Source organism: Microtus pennsylvanicus, chromosome 14 (assembly GCF_037038515.1).
Source record: "Microtus pennsylvanicus isolate mMicPen1 chromosome 14, mMicPen1.hap1, whole genome shotgun sequence".
Classification (NCBI taxonomy): domain Eukaryota; kingdom Metazoa; phylum Chordata; class Mammalia; order Rodentia; family Cricetidae; genus Microtus; species Microtus pennsylvanicus.
This window is the reverse complement of record NC_134592.1, coordinates 40,496,634-40,518,329: the sequence shown is the minus strand read 5'-3', so window position 1 is coordinate 40,518,329 and position 21,696 is coordinate 40,496,634.

The window sequence follows — 21,696 nt, the reverse complement described above, 5'->3', positions numbered from 1 at the left end:
ACACTCCATCTATGGATTTTGCCTCCATAAATAACATTTTTCCAGTCCCCCGTTCCATGAAAGTAGGGTAAAAAAAATGCAGATTTATCTTATTATTGGCCCTCCAAGGACATTCACACCACTTTGGATGCTAATTATAAGGATTTAGACTTTCTCAAGTCTTAGGTGACTGATGCCAGAGAGCCCATCTTGGGTATCTAAAAGCAAACTAGAAACATCATCTACAATAGAAATAGAACTCTGTAATAGGGTCTAGAACAAAGGAGCCAGTAACTACCATCATTCTTAGAAGATGTTCGATAGATGAAGGGTATATCAAAGAATATGAGAGTCTTAATACCAATGACCCGGAAAATAGCATCTCTTATGCTCAGCCACATATTTTAATACTTAGGATGAGAAAATTCAAGAGAAGCAACCTTTTGCAGTTTGTAACTTGATTTCAAATATTTTTCTGCTAACCAAAAATAGCTCCTTTGTATTTTGGAACCAGCAACAACTAAGATTAAACCAGGACTTATGAATGCCTTAAGCAATGATTTGAGGAAGGAACATGTTGACTGTAAAATATCTCGGATGTGGCAGAGACAGGATGCTAATGACGATTGTCTGAGACAGTTTGATGGCTGAAGCTCATTACTTTGATCTATGGAAAGAAATTCTCAGATAGATTCAGCATGAAGGTTACTCGTACGTTAATGACCCTAACAAAGTCCAGTTTATAAATGTGTGCTTTAGTGGCACAACTTATTTGATTTCATAGAAGCCTCTGTCTGATGTTAAACATTCATCAGTGCTTTGTTTATCTAATTTGTTTTTATGAACAGCAAACTTCCCATGCCCAATAGACTGGTCCAGGCAATCCAATTCATCTCTCGCTTCCATTGCCAGCCTTGAAGCAAATATTTACTAATGGACTAGTTAATTTTATAATTGCACCACATGTGACCAAAAGTGCTACCCAGTTTCTGAGGAATTACAAAACTTCATATAACTACATAAAATTATTGGGAACTACTTATTTAGCAAGCTGGCCAAGGTAAAGTTAAGTTCTAGATCCTTAAACTTTTCCGTTAGTAAGAAAATTTTCTTTTGCTAGTATACACGAAGTCTGAGATAACTTTGCCTTTCTGACCAAGGTGATGCAGTTAAACTATAGTCAAAAGAACGCAGAGATAGAAAATGTATCAGAGGCATGGATTTAGAGAGAAAATCTATTTATTTATAACACACTGCAGTGTGTTGTCTTGTCTTTACTGAAATGATGCTTTGGGATCCTAGGGAGCTTTGTGATATCTTTATAGTAATAACAACAGCAATATATTTACTAAGCTGACCACTTAATCTCTCTCCTGCTGTGATCAATTTGCTATGTTTGCAAGGTGGCTGGCCTTGGCTGGAACACTGGGATAAACCCCAGAGCAGAAAAGCTGTAACTTTTAATCATATCTGCTGAATTTTTGTTTTGCCAGTACTTTACTTTCTATAGCAGTACTTTATGTTCTAAACTGTTTTTTGATGCAGGGATGGTTCAACATACAAAAATGCAATACACTATATAAATAAACTGAAAGAGAAAACCATATGATCATCTCATCAGATGCTGAAAAAGTATTTGACAAAATCCAACATGCCTTTATTATAAAGGTCTTGGAGAGATCAGGGATTCAAGGAACATATCTAAACATAATAAAAGCAATATACAGCAAGCTGACAGCCAACATCAAATTAAATGGCGAGAAACTCAAAGCAATTCCACTAAAATCAGGAAAAGACAAGACTGTCCACTCTCTTCATATCTATTCAACATAGTTCTTGAAGTTCTAGCTAGAGCAATAAGTCAACAAAAGGAGATCAAGGGGAAACAAATTAAAAAGGAAGAAGTCAAACTTTTGATATTCACAGATGATATGATAGTATACATATGACTCCAAGAATTCTATCGTGGAGTACATGTGATAATTGTCTTTCTGTGTCTGGGTTACCTCACTCAAAATAATGTTTTCTAGCTCCATCCATTTTCCTGCAAAATTCAAGATGTTATTTTTTTCTGCTGTGTAGTACTCCATTGTGTAAATGTACATTTTCCTCATGCATTCTTCAATCAAGGGGCATTTAGGTTGTTTCCAGGTTCTGGCTATGACAAACAATGTTGCTATGAACATAGTTGGGCACATGTCCTTGTGTCACTATTGAGAATCCTTTGGACATATACCCCAAAGTGGTATTGCTGGGTCTTGAGGAAGGTTGTTTCCTAATTTTCTGAGAAATCGCCACAATGACATCCAAAGGGCTGTACCAGTTTGCATTCCCACGAGCAATGCAGAATGTTCCCTTTTCCCCACAACCTCTCCAGCATAAGTTGCCATCAGTATTTTTGATCTTGGCCATTCTTACAGATGTAGTATGGAATCTCAGAGTTGTTTTGATTTGCATTTCTCTGATGACTAAGGATGTTGAGCATTTCCTTAAGTGTCTTTCAGCCATTTTATATTTCTCTCACTCATAGGTGGTTTTTAAACATAAAACAAAGAAACCAGCCTACAAACCACAATCCCAGAGAACTTAGACAACAATGAGGACACTAAGAGAGACTTAAATAGATCTAATCTACATGGGAAGTATAAAAATATAAGATCTCTTGAGTAAATTGGGAGCATGGGGACCTTGGAGGAGGTTTGAAAGGGGAAGAGGAGAGGCAGGGAGGGGAGCAGAAAAAAATGTAGACCTCAATAAAAATCAATAAAAAAATTTTTCAAGAAAAAAAAAGAATTCTATCATGAAACTCCTACAGCTGATAAACACCTTCAGTATTGTGGCAGATCAACTCAAAAAAATCAGTAGCCCTCCTATATACAAATGATAAAGAAGCTGAGAAAGAAATCAGAGAAACATCACCATTCACAATAGCCACAAATAACATAAAATATCTTGGAGTGACACTAATCAAAGAAGTGAAAGACCTGTTTGAGAAGAACTTTAAGTCTTTAAAAAAGAAATTGAAGAAGATATCAGAAAATAAGAAGATCTCTCAGACTCTTGGATAGGTAGGATCAACATAATAAAAATGACAATCCTAACCAAAAGCAATCTACAGATGCAATACAATCCCCATCATAATCCCAACAAAATTTCTTACAGACCTCAAAATAAAAATACTCAACTTCATATGGAAAAAATCCAGGATAGCCAAACAATCCTTTATAATAAAGGAACTTCTAGAGGCACCACCATCTCTGACATCAAGCTCTATTATAAGGCTACAGTAATGAAAACAGCTTGGTATTGGCATAAAAACAGACAGGTTGACCAATGGAATTGAACTGAAAACCTGGATATTAATCTACACACTTATGAACACCTGATTTTTTTTACAAAGAAGCTAAAATAATGCAATGGAAAAACAGAAATCATCTTCAACAAATAGTGCTGATATAACTGGTTGTCAGCATACAGAAGGATGCGAGTAGATCCATATCTATCCCCATGCACAAAACTCGAGTCCAAATGGATTAATGACCTCAATATAAATCCAACCACACTGAACCTGATAGAACAGAAAGTGGGAAGTAGCCTTCAATGCATGGGCACAGGAAATCACTTCCTAAATATAACACCAGTAGCACAGACCCTGAGAGCAACAATAAAACGGGACTTCCTGAAACTGAGAAACTTCTGTAAAGGACAATATGACAAAAGGCAGCTTATTGACTGGGAAAAGATCTTCACCAACCCCATGCCAGACAGAGGATGGGGTGGAGACAGGAGGATCCCCAGGGTACTCTGATCAGTCATCCTAACCTACGTAGTGAGCTTTTAGAGCAGTGAGAGATCCTGTCTCAAAAGAGGATTATGGCAGCAGAGGCTATCCCCCAGCTTTCACATGCATGAACCTGTATGTATGTGCACACTTACATCCACTTGTGCACTGGCATAAATATAAACATGCTTACTCATGCACAAACACACCTACAAGCCAACATATTTTTAATTAATTCATTTACATCCCAACCAAAGTTTCCCCTCCTCTCTCTCCTCCCAGTCTCCCCCCTCTCCCACATCCCCTCTGTCCTCCCCAATCCATTCCTCCTCAGTTTCTGTTCAGAAAAGGGCAGGTCTCCCATGGGGATCAACAAAACATGGCATATCAAATTGCAGTAAGACTAAAAACCCCCTCCCCTTGTATTAAGGCTGGGCAACGCTACCCAGTATGAGAAATAGGACTCCAAAAGTCAACAAAAGAGTCAGAGACAGAAGTCCCACAAGAAGACTAAGCTACACAACTGTCACATATATGGAAAGAGCCTAGGTCAGTCCCATGCAGGCTTCCTGGTTGTCAGTTCAGAACAGACATATTTTTTAAAGTCATAAAGGAAATTAAAAAAACACAAGTAAAAAGGAAGAAATTATAGTTTAAAAATTAACATAATAAGATATCAATCAATAAAGTCTAAGCTTACTTTTTTATTTGTTTGTTTGTTTGTTTTGGAGACAGTTTCTCTGTAGTTTTGGAGCCTGACCTGGAACTAGTTCTTGTAGACCAGGCTGGCCTCACACTCACAGAGATCACTTCCCTCTGCCTCCCGAGTGCTGGGATTAAAGGAGTGTGCCACCACCGCCTGGTCCTTAAACTTAATTTTAAAGAGAGTATAAAATACCTGGGTGTGATTATACATGCCTTTAATCCCAGAGGTGAGCAGATCTCTATGAGTTCCAATCCAGGCAGGGCTATAGGCAAACTCAAAAAGTGAGAGAGAGAAAAAAACCCTACAAACCTCTAGCTGAGTAAGAGCAAAAGTTTGTGTGTGTGAGTGACAGAGGTGGGAGGGTCAGAAAGAGGGAAGAAAGGGAAGGGAAAGAGTGAGGAAAGGAGGTTAGGCAAGGGGACTGTGCACAGAAAAGTGCAATGTGCAACATTAGTTACAGCTGGACTCAAGGAACAGATATCACCACAGCTCTTCATCTATTACATTGGCAAAAATTTGCTCAACATTTTCTAAAATAATTACCAGTTTAAATGAGGTAGATCACAATTCTCAATATGTTAAAAATCAATACCGAAAGAAATACAAGATATAAAAATGTCATATACTTAAAGAAATTGAATTTATAACTTCAAAATCAAACAATAAAAATTGAAGCCCACATAGTTTTTGTGATGAATTCCATCTTGTGTATAGGGTAAATGATGCTAATTGAGTGTAAACTCAATATTCAGAATTATAAGATAACGTTTCTACCTTTTTATAGAGGAAAGCACCACCATAATATCATATCTACACAAAGCCACACAGTCCTTGGCTTCCTCTGATTCAGACTGCAATATTTTGAGTTTACAATGGTTTTATCGTTGTACACGGAAACTGTAACTCAATAAAAAGACAACTGAATACAAAATAGGACAGCAGAGGGCTTTCTGTTTTTAAGTTGACACATAATGATGCTAGAAGTCACTACTTCTATATTCACAATAAGAAAGGTGTTGAATAGACTGAGAAGTAATGACTCTTAAGCCCATCAGAGAGCCGAGGTCACATGACATCCCTGAAAGCTGGAGACTCACAGGCAGACCTAGGGATTACAGTGTGAATGGAGCAGAGCCCTCCATTGGACCCAACATCCACACCTTGAAGCCTTAGTTGACAAGCTGCTAAAGGCTCCGTGTAGACTTGCGTGCCAACTGCAAAGGGGACCCAGGGGAATCTCATTGTTTTGTGAGTTTTACTTTCATACGTCCTCGTGCTTCCAAGCAGAAGGCAAAAGTAAAGGGTTTGAAACATACCTGGATCTTCCTGCTCTCTTTACTAAGACGTTCTGGAAACGGAAAGGATTTTTATCAGAGCCGTACCGTCCCAAAGGAAGAAAGAAACCCAACTCAAGCTTCTCAGCCGGGGAAATAAAATCCCTAACTCACTTTCAGTAAAGACCCAAGAAATACCGTTAAAGAGCCCCACATCCATGGAGCTGCTAAGTAGCAGAAGTCATAGCTTACCGAATTCTTAGATCTTTTAAGGTTGTGAAGAAAATCCAGAGAACAAAGAAAAGACAAAAATAGAAACCACCAAAGGAACTTTTAGACTTGTGATAGAACAGTCCTAAGAAACAGCAAACATAATATACTTCCTAAAAAGAATAAGGAAAAACCTGTCTTGAGACCCCAGGTATTTTAACCATGAATAAATAAACAAAAGTCATGTTCTTCTACAACAGAATACTGTTTGGCAACAACAACAACAAAAAAGGATTCTATAGACACTTCCTGGGTGAATATCAAAATGCCCTGCTGTACAGACTTTAGACGTGGGAAACACACGATCTGACTCCGTTCTAAAAGATTCTGATCTATAGTGTCAAAAAGCAAGTTAGTGGTTGGTTGGAGGCTGGGCAGGAGAGAGAATCACAGCACAGTATGCAGTGAGCTAACCTTATGGAGAGACAGAGGTGTACAGTTCATGTTCTTACCAAATTAGCTAAGCTGTCCAGTTAAAATTTATTACTTTGTATAAATTATACTTCAGTAGAAATTATTCTAAAACATTAGTTTGTGCATATTTAGGGGAAGAACACTAGTAATGCAGCTATAATTCATATGGAAAATTAGAAAACAACATCGATTTCTCAAAGTAACAGAGTCTTGATTCGCACAGTCCATACAGAAAATCATGCAGAAATTTATGACAATAACCTAACTTAAATTAATGTGAAACGAGAAGACTTATAATTGGTGTTTGGACTATGGGAACATGAATGAAACTGCACCCAAAATTTACATTTCCCTGGAATTTTATGTATTTCACGAAGATAAAAACCCAAGCGAATGAAACACAAATTTATATAATTAGTAAAATGAAACAAAAATTAGAAGGAACTATTGAGTATTACAACTATAAAATTGTAGCCTCCCCAATAATGTAAATCAAAACAAAAAGACACTGAAACTACACCACTTGGCATTTTCATCCAATTGGCTGGCGAAGATGCATGTGCTGGAGAAGAAGGTGGACAGGCTTGTTTGTGTTTCCCACACTGTTCAGAGTGAAGCGTTTATGGTGCACAATTGCAGCATGGATTGGAATGCCGATGTCACCAAATGGAGAAATGAAAGCCTTTCTTCTCATATCATACTCATTTGTCTTTTTGCCTACAAGGGCCTATGAATTGTATACCTATTTCCCAAGGAACTTTTTTTTTAAAAAAAATCTTCTATTGAGCTGGATACATGACTCTGTGGTTAAGAGCACTGGCTGTTCTTGATAAAGCCCAGATTTAATTCCCAGCACCAATATGGCAGTTCACAACTTTCTGAACTCTTGTAACTGGGGATTGATGCCCTCTTCTGGACTCTGTGGGCCCCAAGCCCACTCAGCACACAGATGTTTGTCCAGGCCAAACACTCACACACATACACAAAATAGTTTTGTAAATTATTATTGTGAGGGTGCATAGTGTGTTTGTGTGGAGAGAGAGGTTGGTCACAATGTGTATGCATCAACCACAGGACAACCTTGTGAGTCAGTTCTCTCTTTACAACTTTAGGTAGGGTTCAGGGACCGAAGTTAGGTTGCCAAAGCATACCCAGCAATCACCTTTATTCCTTGAGCCATCTATTTCATCAGCCCTTCAAGATCATTTACCCACACCTTGTATAGCACAAATAATAAGCATTAGAGATTGCTATCTTTGGAAGAATATAAGAAGCTATAACATGGAATGGTCTTCAGTAGTTAGAGGATGAAGTTCATTTCTTCTAATAGTATTTATGTCAGCTTAAGCCAAAATGAAATTATACTTCTGAGGAAACAGGATTGGTAAGGTTTAAATATAAAATTTATATATATGCATTACATACTTTATTTGTTAGATTAAGGAAAAATGGCAACACCATAGCCACATATTGTATTTAGCTTGAATTAAATTTGAAAACATACTGGACTGTATAACAGCACATAGTCAAGTTAATTGCAGGTGTAAAAGCTTGGTCAGCCAAGAATAAACTAAAGTTTGTGTGTGTGCCTGACAGAAGTGGGAGGGTCAGAAAGAGGGGAAGTTGAGTTTATTTTTATGTAAATAGTTAGCTTCGTGCAACTCAAAGTTATTAAATTAGAAGTACTGATCAAATATTAAACTTTACAAAAGACTTGATAGAAAATGTCTAAAATATATTAGTAAGCACATTTCATGTTTAAATAATTGATTATCTCAATCTTTATTAGAATTTAGAATCTGATTAGACTGTGCTCTATTTAGTCTTAACTGTTGGCCCCAAATAGATCTTACTAAGCTGTCTAAATAGGCAAAATTATCCAGTAAAAGGAATCTTTCCATGGAAACACAGAAACAGATAGATAGAGGATAATAGAGAGACTTACAGACAATAGAAAAAACAAATAGATGGGTGTTAAAGATGATAGATGATAGATAGATAGATAGATAGATAGATAGATAGATAGATAGATAGATGATAGATAGATAGATGATAGATAGATTGATATGATAAAAATATAGTTGATAGACACTAGATCAGTATAACAAAGTATATAAATATCATATGAACATTTGTGTTACCTATGAATTGCACATGTAAGGTGATTCTCATATGTAGCTAAAAAGACACTTTTCTACTTACAAAAATATTTATTTAAGTATCCACCAATTGCAATAGATCTCTGTGGACTCAAATAATTGTCTTTTCCAAAACACTCTCATTAAATAAACAATAAAAAACACCAAAATTAATAAGACAAGAGCATAAATTTGCCTTTTTGAATGTTTGAAAGGAAAAATATTAATAGGATTCTTACTATACTTCTTAGTAGGTATTATTTTTGGTAGAATAGTTGAATTTCTCCTGTAAAATACATTTATTTCTAAAAAAATTTTAATCTGTAGGCACCTAGTACACAAAATATATTTAAATGTGTCTTTTGTGGTAACATTTATTACCCAAGGATAGTAATTCAGGGGCTTTCAGCAGTCTGTAGAAAGGCATTGAGTTCCAAATCGCTTCTTAAATACCTTAATTACGGATAATCACTTCTTCATATTAATGACATAAAGAACAATTTTGATTAGTAGAAATGGAAGAATAGGTTTGACTGCAATTTGCTCCCTAAGTCTTAGCTTAGTCAATTTACAAAATCATGAGTGTGAAATAATTTATAAAACAAGGTTTTGTTTGAAAGTAACACCACCAATATACAAACATTTTTTTCACTTTTTCATTAACATATTTTTGAAAGAAGGATATTGGCTTTCTTTGTCCTCATTTTAGGTCTTTGCTATTCAGTTCTAGATCATATCTCCTAGCTCAGTATGTTTATACTGTGCAAAAGGTACAGATTTTAACATGTACACCTAGAATAACTATAAATAAACATTTTGCTTAGCAATATAATCAGTCAGTAATTGCACTTTTTTTTTCCTTTTTAACCAACACGGATGTGTCTGCAACCTAAGCCATTCTAGCTTCATACTTTCATATATAATTTCAGTTTGATGATTTCCATTTTGAAGATGAACTGCCAATGGTACTTAAAGTGGGAATAAGCACATCAAGTTAAGTGCCAAGGCTTGCAAATAAAGTGAACTTTATATTGTCAAATCATTAAAGCTAATTAAAGAAAGAGCATTATAAAAACACAGTCTCATAAGACACAGTTAAAGGATTACAGTAAACCCCCCAGTGTCCATGGTGCCAGAAACTCTGATTGTGAGTTGCCCAATAGCATCTCCAGGAGGACTGAGATATATGTCCATATATTCTCTTCAAGGAGCCCACTTTTACAAAGACTTTTAAAGACTAATCCTTTATATATTTTATAATATTTTTACAATTTCTTCTTTTATATTCCATTCATTGGGGTCTCAGCATCTAACATGTATCCCAAAATAAACAGCAAAAAAAACATATGAGGAAAGATAAGAGTGAGGTATAATTATATCTTGGTCATTAAATGGGGATGCTTGTTTGGAGGGATGGTCTGGGGTGTCTGTCATCTAACAGGCACATCTAGATGCTACTTATATACAGATAAAAGAACAAGAAAGTTGGTGTAATTGTGGTATGTTTAAGCTATGATCCCTAAATGCTGGGTGGTGGAGACAGTCTGTGTAAAAGAGAGTCATATGCAGAGAACCAAGATGTGCACCGCAGCTACTCACAGTTTCTGTACAGGTCCCTATTTCTTCATCTTCTGTTTACATACAAGCCTTTTAGAGGAGCACAGTGGGTTTTCCCTCTGCATTGGAGCAATGGAAGCTCTTTCTGTACCCGACATTCCTCTCTTTTACATGTCTTAAGCATGCTGATCTCCAAATCTCCCATTATAAGCTCAAACCAATGACTCTCATCTCCCTAGCATAGAGAGCTTTTGACAGCTTATTGAATATCTTACTTGAGTTTTCCCAGACCCTACAAACCAATCGTCTTCCTCCCAGTCATCACGTTGGGAAATGGCCTTACCTTTCCTGGGGGAGACTGAGTCGGAATCCTGAGCATCATCACTCTCATTGTCTTTATCTTTTCCTCTATTGCTATATATGACCTCCAGGCTTTGGCACGTCTATCCTTTAGATGTCTGTCAAATTAGTTCACAGCTCTCCATCCCCGCTGCTTGTCCTTATATCGGGTCACCACCAATTTCTGTTTAGATTATTTCAAAGCCTTTCAATCACATCCTGCCAGCATTTCACTGTCCTTTTCAGTGGTCCTTTACATAGCTACCATTAGTGGTCCTTTAGCTGTGTGTGTGTGTGTGTGTGTGTGTGTGTGTGTGTGTGTGTGTATGTGTGTGTGTGTGTAGACAGATATTCAGTCATGACAACCGGCTGCTTCAAATGCTTCACTGGTTTTTCAAATGCCTTTAAGTCAAAGTTCAGACTCATTAGCATGACATTGTGGAAGATCTGGGCCCTGTACACCTGTCCAACCCATGTCTGCCTATTCCCTACTGACACGTTGTGCTGTAGACATAGCAAAGTATGACATTTGCGATTTTGAGAAATTATTCTGCTCTTAATGATGCTTCTCTATTTAACAGGCTCTTTCCTGTGGCCTTCGCCTATCAATGATAATTCTCTTGAAACATTATCTCCTTCAGAAAGTTGTCTGACCTATTGAATTTCATGCTTTGCTGGGGCTTCATGTCCTTTCATGAGCTCCTAAATCATGAAGCTTGATGATAGTATTTCAATTCTCATTAATTGGTAAGTTTATTAAGAGATGAAGTGATGCTTCAAGCAGTGAGCCTGGGATAGGTGAAACACTTAGGCACACACACAACCTCTCTCCTCTGAGGAGCACTTAGGACAGGCCAACTCTCGTTTACACAGTATAACATTTGTCTGCATGCCTATTTCATTGTACTTTTGTACTGTGACTCTCTTTCAGTCTTATGTGGAAAACCATTTCAGAAGCCTTAAAACTTGTTATAACAGTTGAATTTGGTCAAATGTTATGAATTGCTGTTAAAACAGTGATGGATAATCAAGATAATTAGCAAAACTCAATAAAAGTTATTATAAATGAGCGTGCACATCTGAAAGCAGGCAGAGAGCTGTCTTTTCATGAGCTGTAAAAACATCTTTCACAACTTGCCACTTCTGGAAGATCCCAGGCTGTAACCAGACCTTCCCCGACTCCTCTTCACATGTGCCCAGCTGACTGGCGAACACACACACTGACTTTTCTACAAAGTCATTCCTCATCTCTGGAAGAATACTCAACTGTTTTTTTTATTATTTTATATTCTAGTTGCTTTAATAGACATCTTAGGGCATTTCTGATTGGCCCCCACTGGAGTACGTATGACAGCTATAAACCATTAGTTACTGGGCTTGCCAGAGGGCTGTAAGGCTCTCTGCCAGAATCATATGATTAATTCAAGTCATGCTCAACCATAGTTCTTAATTCTGATGGGGCTCTAACAGGGAGATCTAGGAGAAAAGTGTATCTCATAGTTACTAAAATTTCTTTTCCTCTCCTAGTCAATGTCAAAGAATTTGAGAAAACACATTTTTGCTCTTAACAATTGTAAAGGGAAAAAAAGGACATTTTCATATTTATTGCATCATGAGGTAAATTAGAGATAGTCTTCAGACATGTTTTGTATTTAACTGTTTTCCAAACTCTATATGTAACACCAAGTGAGCATGGGCTCTGCACAGCATCCAGAAACTGAAAGGTAAGCTGGGGAAAGTAATGGTACAGAGCCAAGAAATGACTCCCAGCTGTTTACGTAATGGCCTTTTTCCTTATCAAGGAGGTGAGCATCGGTCATCTCCTTATGTACTCAGGGGATTCTGGGGTCCCATCTGACTGTATAATGCTCTCAAAATGTCTCTAAAGAGTAAATAAAAGCTTCAGCCTTTCCCTCCTGTGCTAGACTTCGGAATATTTGTTTGAAAAGAAGATAGACAATAGACACACTTTGCTACATTTCCTCACTGATATTAGCTAGCTAGTCAAACAATTGATTAAATATGAAAGATTCCTGCTGAGCCTTGCTTCCTAATCAACTTAATTCCCTCTCTGAGATTCTCATTTTGCCGGACAATGGAGACAAATGTTCTAATGCAACAATGCGGTTTATGCTGGATTTCCTAAAATTTTCAAGAATATTTAGCTCACTTACTATTTTGAAAATCATAAACATCTAGGTAAATTCTTAGAAAGTTATATTGTGATAATACTTTGTAGCGTGCTAAAAATGCAAACTCCTTCAAAATATCAATTCCCCTGTCTTCACTGAACTTGTGGAGAAGAACAAAATAAGTAATGGAAGGTATGAAGTAAACAGGGACAGGGGTGAGAACTAACATGTTCAACAGCCTTGTCTTCTTTGCTTCTGACCTCAGCATCGAAGTGCTCAGCTGCGGGCTCGAGACACTGTGGACTTTCAGCTGTGCAGTCCCAATAAGGACAGAGTTGCCATTGTTTCACGTGGGTTTCCTTGTTTCACTGCAAGGCCATGCTGTGTTGGCCAGGAACCTGCCGAGGAGCAAATGGCCACCTGCCAGCCATAGTTGGCTGCCTGCTCCCTCAGAACTGTCTGTGTCTGGCCACTGCCCAAAGGTGGTCTATTTCAGTTTTGTCAAAGAAAACTTTGAGGCCAGTCACAAAGTAGGAAGGATGAAAACACATTTATCTAACTTCCTAATGCTTCTTCAAGGCTGTCCACAAGACACAGATGCCATCACCCGTATGCCACCATCCAGTTCCACAATCAAGCACACATACTATCCGTCTTGAGCATCACAATCACCCAAAGAGTCCAGTTAACTATTCTCCTTCACAAGAGAAAAGAAAGAAAACTCAGAAAAGTCAAGTACAATGACCAAGGGCACACAGGTGAGATACATGATAGGGTTGGAGTTCAAATCTGTCTCTCTCAAAGGAAGAGTAGGATCTCCTTCCTATTCCATCATGGAGCTCTTTCCCTGCAAGATGTTCACTACCCTAATTCTAAAGTAATGTTTACATCTTGTTTCTGGTGGATTTTTTTAATGCCATGGGAACAACTTCAGACCCCTTGGAACTAAACTATGATGAGTAGAGTGTGGTCCACAAAGGACAGTAACATAAAAATATCTCAAAGGAGGACATTCAGATGGTCAGTGTCACTATATGAGATGAAGATCTGGGCAACTGGAAAACAATATGATAGTTAACATTGCCAGTGAAAAATTCATCACAAACTAAACACTGAGTAAGAAAATGGAGCAAGGAATAGTTTTACTAGGAAAATGAAGTCACCTTTCAGATGCCTTGTCTCATTTCAAATATCAAAAGTTTAAACATTTTTTGAAAGTGGATTGTTATAGCACTGTTGGAAAAAAAATGATCCAAAGGGAAAACATATTCTCTTTAGAGAAAAAAAAATAGCTTTTACATTTTTTTCTAGCTCATGCTAGGACCAGGGTTAAGGTATGAAACCAACAGCCCCAGCTGGCTTGTGCTTCTGCTTGGCTGGAGAGAGAACAAAGGAGGATTCTGGGCTATGCTTGAGCAAAGCTGCTCGGATGCAGTTAGAATTTACCACAAAACACCATAGCTTGCAGTTCTAACCTGAAGCTTTTTTCCCAGCTTGTATCATGCATTAGGTAGTATTCCACTTTCTCAGCTAGTATATATGTTTTTTGTTGTTGTTTAAAGAGGGCTGAAGTTGTACTCAGACCAAACCAGCATGAGTTGTATATTCATTCTGCAGTACCAGAGCCTAGAAAGAAAGGTGGCCTTGGAGAACACACACTAGTACTTAGCATACTCTAGTCTATGCCTCTGACTTCACAGACGAGGGTTGGAGGCAAGTTGGTGATTTAAAATAAACACTATAAGCACACACTGTCTGAGAAGAAAGTAACTTCTATCGTCTCTTCTTCAACATGAGAAAGGAGGCTGTTTTTCTGATTATTTTCCCTACACTTTCCTCTCTCCTGGTCTCTCTCTGGGTGTACCATCTTTCTTTCTCTTCCATCCACCTCGTAGCTGGCACCACCTTGCCTTTCCTCCTTTGGAAAACAAAATCCATGTGCCAATCTTTACTCATATAGGATGCTCACCTTTGGAGACCTGGATAGAGGTGGGCGGTCCTTGGGCTTCCCACAGGTCAGGGAACCCTGATTGCTCTTCGAGCAGATGAGGGAGGGTGGCTTGATCGGGGGAGGGGGAGGAAAATGGGAGGCGGATGAGGGGGGGAGGCAGAAATCCTTAATAAAGAAAGAAAGAAAGAAAAAAAAAAAGAAGTCATATATCTTTAGACTCAACTCTCGCTTGAAAGAGTCTGTAGCCTGTGACCTTGAGTTGGTACATAGTTCTGCTCCAAAAAAAAAAAAAAATGAAGCTTTTGTATTGGAGAGTAAAGAGTTGAGAGGTAGGGATAAATGAGGAGAGGATGAAGCCAGGAGCACAGCGAAACCAAAGCTGGACATTCGCAGGACTGGAGCCAGAGTGGCATCTGGGCGAGCTGTATTGCCCATTCTATCCCATAGCCATTAGGAGACTGCTGACTATTTTATGTCCACCCAGCAGAGCCCATTACAAAGCTAACCCCAGACAGGTTCTATTGTAGGACTGCTGACTGAGGATGTAGACATAACAGTGGACGGACTAAAAGGGAAAGTGCAGGTTAAGTGCTTTCTATAGAAACGCATTAATAAGCACTGGATGTTAGCTTTATGTAACCTGAGGTGTGACAGGTCTACCATTATGATTATCTTGTATATAGAAGAAACGTAAAGATTTTTTTCTGGGAATATCTAAAAAGTATTAGCTGTTACAAAGAACAAAAAGAAAAGCACAAGAAAATTTGAAAATGTAGACAATTCTGAGCAATGAAATAGAAATGTCTCCCAGTCTCCTGAACCAGAGTAAAAGGCATAGTACTTTGAGAGATAAGCCCCTTGGGTCTCTCTTCAAAAAGAGACTCTTGGGACCACAGCAAGAGCCCAAATGAAAGAGTCCAACCCTTTAGAAATCTTCCTCAGCTTTGGAGATGAGGGCACACTGTTCCCTTTGCCATTAACTGGGTCTTGGCGCTGGTGGCGAAGATACTAAAGTGTGAAACACAGAGCAGCCTTAGCCCTGACCTTGCTGAGTCCCATCCACTGTGGGACTCTTTCTTGTCCAGTTGTGCTCTCTCCTCTGTCTTCTCACAAGTATCAGAACCACAGAGTTTTCTGAAAGCTACGTTCTTATCCAATAATTCCTTCTTCTCTTCTTTTACAGGTTTTACTCCCACCTCCAAGGCCTATGCTCTTGATCATAGTGCAATATCTGTTTCTCAGACATCTAAGTTTTTGTAAAGGTGTATTCCTCTTAGTCTGTTTTATAAATGCTTATTTTTGTCTTTGAACATATGTGTAATTTGTGTTAAATAATTGAACTTATACCAAAGACCTAATTTGAATCTTCTTTTGTTTATTTATTTATTTATTTATTTATTTATTACTTTCCTGGTGCTGCAGTTTAAAACCAGGTCCTCGTGGATATATGGCAAACACATTTTCAACAGAGGTATGTCCTAAGCTAAGGACTTAGCTCATAATTTTTATTGTAGAACAAATTCAAATAAGGTGAGAAATATATCCACAAGAATAAAATAAACAGTCTAGAAGTATACTATCCAAACTGTGGAGCCTTACATGGCAGCCCTGATCAGCTAATGTAGGTGATGGAGTTCAAAAGACAGGAAAAGACCTGATTCGGGAGGTCATTGTATGTTAGGATTAATGGTTTTATCACAAAGTCAATCTTGAATGTTAGGAATAATGGTTTTATCCCAAAGGCAGTAAGGAGTGACCTGAAGACATGATCAAGTAGAGATGCAAACTCATGCTTTAGAAACGTTTAACCTAAGCACTGTGATTCTATCTCCATCCCTACCCAGCTTTCCCGTGCTGAAGTTGACTGGGAAAAAATGAGCATCACTATTCATCTAGTTACTGGGTACCTGGTTGAGTTTTAACTGACATCTTTTGACAACCGTATCACTAGCTTGTCTTCTTTTCACCTTTTGCTCTCCCAAAATAGCCCGAGAGTCTACCACTGTTCTAGGCTGTGTCCCATCTGTCTCACCAAATCATGTCATTGTCTATGACTAAACATGACATTTGGAGAACCCTGGAAAGATTTAAAGGAGCTACACAATGGAGACATCTGTATCCGAAGCCCAAGGCTGACCTAGACTGGATTCAAAGTCAGCTAGTTATAGCTAGAAACAGGGACAATGCCCATGCTGTACTAAGGAAACAAAGAGATTGGAAACACAGTCCTCCATTACCTGTCTCTGGTTTGGTTCCTTGGGAGAGGGCCAGGGTCATAAAGGAGAAGCTAGAAATATTCATTTGATAAGGTTCCATTGAGAATCAGAGTGATTGAATGTGACTTGGTAGTCAGGAGAGCTTCCCATGGGTTTCACCTACCACAGGCACTTTAAGGGAGACTTCCTGTCTAAGGAGCATCAAAAAACAAAGGTGTTGGCATGGGAAAGAGAATTCTCACAAGAAGCAAGTGGACCATGAAGGAACCTGACATTGACACATGAGGTCTCTCTTTCCCTTTCACCCTCTGTCACTCCGTGTGTCACGGAGCAATGTTAAGTGCTGGTCGAGACAAGTTGTCATGGCCCAAGGAGGCCAAAGGGAATTCCTTACAGGGTCAGAGAATTAGTCTGTTGATCACTCATGAAATACCATCACCAATATTTTATTACTGTTCCATCTCTATTTCTTGTTTAGGGTGTCAGTGTTCAGGGTGCATATCATATGTCAAGCTATCAAAACTGTTCTTGAACTGCAGGTGGGAAATGTGGATATATGGCTAGGACTGGCTTTTCCTCTCTGGACATACCATGATTTTCTGGTGCATTTTCTTCTTTGCTTTTCGACCTTTATGGAATGACTTGGCAATTAATAATGGCTTCATGTTGTTTAAAATCACGACAGAGTAAGAACAATGTGCTGCTATTGCCTCATAAAAATCATCCCCAAGACATTTGATATACCTCTGAAGTAAAGATTGATTACTGCACTGCAAAACACTTGGGCAGAATGTTTGACAGAGAACAGTGGGCTCCTTTTATGGGAATAAAGAGAATAATCAACACAAGAAGGTTTTTTTTACAGCCTAAATGAATACAGTCCCAACTTTCTTTCCAAGTAAGTCTTGAGCTCATCTGTTCAGTTGCCTGTAGGTGAATCCCTCATAGACCCAATTAACATACAAAAGAACATCCCAGTTCCACAGTTAACTGTTATTGAATATATATATATATATATATATATATATATATATATATATATATATATGTTTATTTCATGGTTTCTTTTTAATGGTAGATAATTTTTCTTTACTTGTGAAGTGAACAGACCTAACAATCACACACAATAACCTTCAGGTATTTTCCAAAGAGAAAGACCCTTGAGATTTCATGGGTTTCTTCTCACCTCCTGACATATTTTTGTCTTATTGGGGTTTCTTATATTTTTGCTTGTGAGTCTAGCCTTTAATGGCCAAGCTCTCTCTCCAGTCCTTGTTGAGATTTCTAAGACACTTGTCCTGTGTTGCTCTTTAAGTCTGATCTGTCAGTGTCATGAATGATCTGGAAGGTTTCCATTCTCTGTTGGATCTGAGAAGAGAGAAGGTGTAGCACTCTGCCTACAAGGAAATACAAACTGCTTCTGGCAGTCTCGGGTGTTAATATGGAGGGAAAAAAGCCCCGCTGGACTGACTGATCAGCATGCCCAGCTCTACACTGATCAGTATGCCTGTCAGTTGTCAAGGGCTTGGCTGAGCTACTTAAGTAAGTGTACTGCATCTGGAACAGCAACAACAGCAGCTGTAAATTTAAATTACCACCTAATTGATTTATGATACCCCATTGTCATTCTCTGGAAGGCATTTGCCAAACAGGGCAGTTAAATGAAGACGTGATAGGAATTATCACCCTTTCACTTTCTGCTCCCAAGAGGGTGCCTATCTCTCCAGGATTCTAAGACACATCCAGGATGGCTCAGACTTACTCACTGGTAAGAAAAAGCAATTCAGCTGCTTCTCTCTGGAAACAGTCAGAACACAACGTGATGGCTTTCCCTTTTCCAGATATGTGATCACAGCTCTACTTTTTCGCTCCTACGTAGCACAATCCTGGTTAGAGTATTTTACATCGCCTCTAAAGACTTCTGCATTGTGCCTCTCATTAAGGGTCTAGGAAAGAGTAGGGATAGTAGTGTGAAACTATTGGAGAATGTGTTATCTTTTTGAGTAGCGTCTGCTTCATGAAGTCTTTGAGCAAGTCTGTCTCCTTAATCAAGGATGGAAAGTTTCTTCTGCAGCACGGGATGCTCTAGAATTTGAGTGTTCGTGGTTCTCGAGTTTTTCCCATGTGTTCTGTTCTGAGTAAGGTGCCAGTTTCCATATAAAAAACTAGAACTGGGTAAATGCTTCCTATGTGACAATTTACAGACTATAGACACACATTCTGAGTCTAAGTTCATATTTCTGCCCTTTTCATGCCGGTTCTACCAGGCCATTAAGTTTATGTAAAGCTCTGTTCATTCAGAACTGGACAGACAGTTTTGCTACCCTTGAGCTATCCTTAAGCAATCATTACCATTAAAATGGTCATACTTACTAATGTCCAGCTTTACCCCCAAGTTGTGGTGATTAATCTCAATTGTTAATTTGATCAGATATAGAATCACCTGGTTTATCGACCACCGGTCTTGCTTGTGATAATTATTTTCGTTGGATTAATTTAGGTGAGGAGGCTCACCCACTGGGGGTGGCGCCATTCCCTCTGCTGATATATATAAAAACTAGCAAGTGAGCACGTTCTTTCATTGCTCTCTTTTCCTAATTTTGGCTGCAAATGTGACAAGCTGCTTCAGCTTCCTTGTGACTTGATTTCTCTGCTTTTCTCAGGGTAATTAATTGCAACAATATGAAAAGAGATTAGAACACAATCCTTTTCTTATAAGGAAAGTACTCTTTCCTGGCTGCCAACAGGTAACACATTAATTGTGAAAAATAAAGCACAGTATGGGCTATAGCCACCTATTTTTCACTGGTATAAAATCCATTTTTCAACTCCTAACATATTTTATTTTGAACATATATTTTTACTGGGATGCCTTCCAGCGATGCTAAGTATTAGTCAGAAACTACTTAGGAAAGCATAAAACCAGCTCAACTATTTCAAACAGAAAGAAGGTAATAAGAAACTGAAAATAAATTAAAGAAGACAGAAGGAATAAAAGATGCCATTGTAAAGTCAAGAAACCATTGCCATTTTTGTAACAGAGCCCATTTGCATACACTTTCCAACACACAGGACTGGAACTTCCAAAGAGTGTTACCCCTGCCAGAGTTGGAGTACATAAAGCCTTAGCCTGCCGGAATAAATGTTCAGCCATCTGGTCTCCACTGCTCAAACAACTACCAGCAGCTACTGAAGCAACTGCTGATACATCAGAGCCAGAACGAACGTAGTCCTTCCCTCCTCCACTTTCCAGTCCCTCAGTGCCTCATTTTTGGCAAAATTTAACAAGAAACCAGATGCCAATGAAGAAGAATAAACATACTTTGCAATTCCAGTAGTTTGAAGCAGAGTGGAAGGGAACAGGTTTCACTTTGGTAGAAAACAGATAAAATAACCAGAGTGTAAACTTAAGATTCTAAGATGGATGCACTAGGATACCCTTTACAAAAATTAAATTCTGGTTAGTCTACAAAATAAATTATTTGCATTTTCCACAGAGATACTCAGCCAATGACTATCTCTGCCTTAACAGATTTTAGTAAGATAAAGGGAAGTAAGAGACAGCTAAAATATAGAGTTTGCTTAATGATGATGACAAAGAACGAGTACACATCCTGAAGATAAGCAAACTGGAGATTTTATATGATTGACATTTGACCATTTCTGACCAGCTGTACCTTCAATTGTAAGTCCTTTATCTCCTAAGGCTGCAGTGTTAGGGAAAAACAAAAGAAAACATTTTCTGTTTGATTGCTTCTTGATCCTGGAAAGAATGTTGTGATAGAGATGTATGACATCAAACTGAACTTAGATTGTGTAGATTGACAGGACAAGAGAAGGCACACCACCAGGATATCTCACAAATCCTTGAGTTGTATCAAGAACTCTTCTTAAATGCTTTAAACCCTTTGTTATAGTTACCTTTAAATGCCACCTTGATAAGATATAGAATCACCTAGGAATGGAGTCTCAGTGAAGGACTATCTTTATTAGGTTTGTCTGTAAACACGTCTGTGGGGAATTATCTTGATAAACATGGCCATTGTGGATGGGGAAGACTTGCCCATTGTGGGTGGCTTCACTCCCTGGGCATGAGATCTTGGATGGTAAAGAGTAGAGAATGTAAGCTGAGCACTGTCGTGCATTCGTTATTCACTGCTTTCTGCTCTCAACTCTGGAAGTAATGGGAAAGTTCTTTCAAGGTCCTGCTGCTCTGACTTTTCTTTGATGATATGTTAAATAAACAAAAAGAGATAATAAATACCCCCCCAGAAATAGATCGCAAAATGCTTTATTAACTATGAATTTTCTAAATGCTAATGAGAAACAAAAAACAGCTGCTAGAGACATTGAATAGTGGGAAAAAAACTACAGAATTATATCAGCCAATATACTTTCAAGATGTAGTGACCTCAGAATGGAAACCAGGGCCTGTGTTAGGTTGGGAAAGGGGTTTTGCTTTTGTTTCCACAGGAAAAGAAAAGCTATGGATACCACCAAAATTGATAAAGATTCAATTTGAACAAGAGACACCTCTTAATTAGAAGAGATGACAGTTCATTAAGCACCATGGCCATTTAATCTAAACTAACCTATAAAACCAACAAATACTTTTCATTTGATCAGATATAACTTGCCAAAGAGAATCTCCCCAAATTAGGGGTGAGAAAGGGATTTGTTTTTGTCTTTTCAGGAGAATGCAGACATCCAGCTAAGGAATCTGAAGACTACTGAACAAATAAGACCTATAAAGAAAAAGGACAAATTATCCAGAAAAAAAGGAGAAAATTTTTCTCAAGAAAAGGAGCAAATTGACCTATTGGTATATCACATTTCCAACAGGATAAAATTTCATAAATCTTTCCAAATGTTTGTTTCTCCTGTTCTCTACAGACATATAATGAAAATGCTCTTTCTGTAGTCCCAGTATGATTAAAAA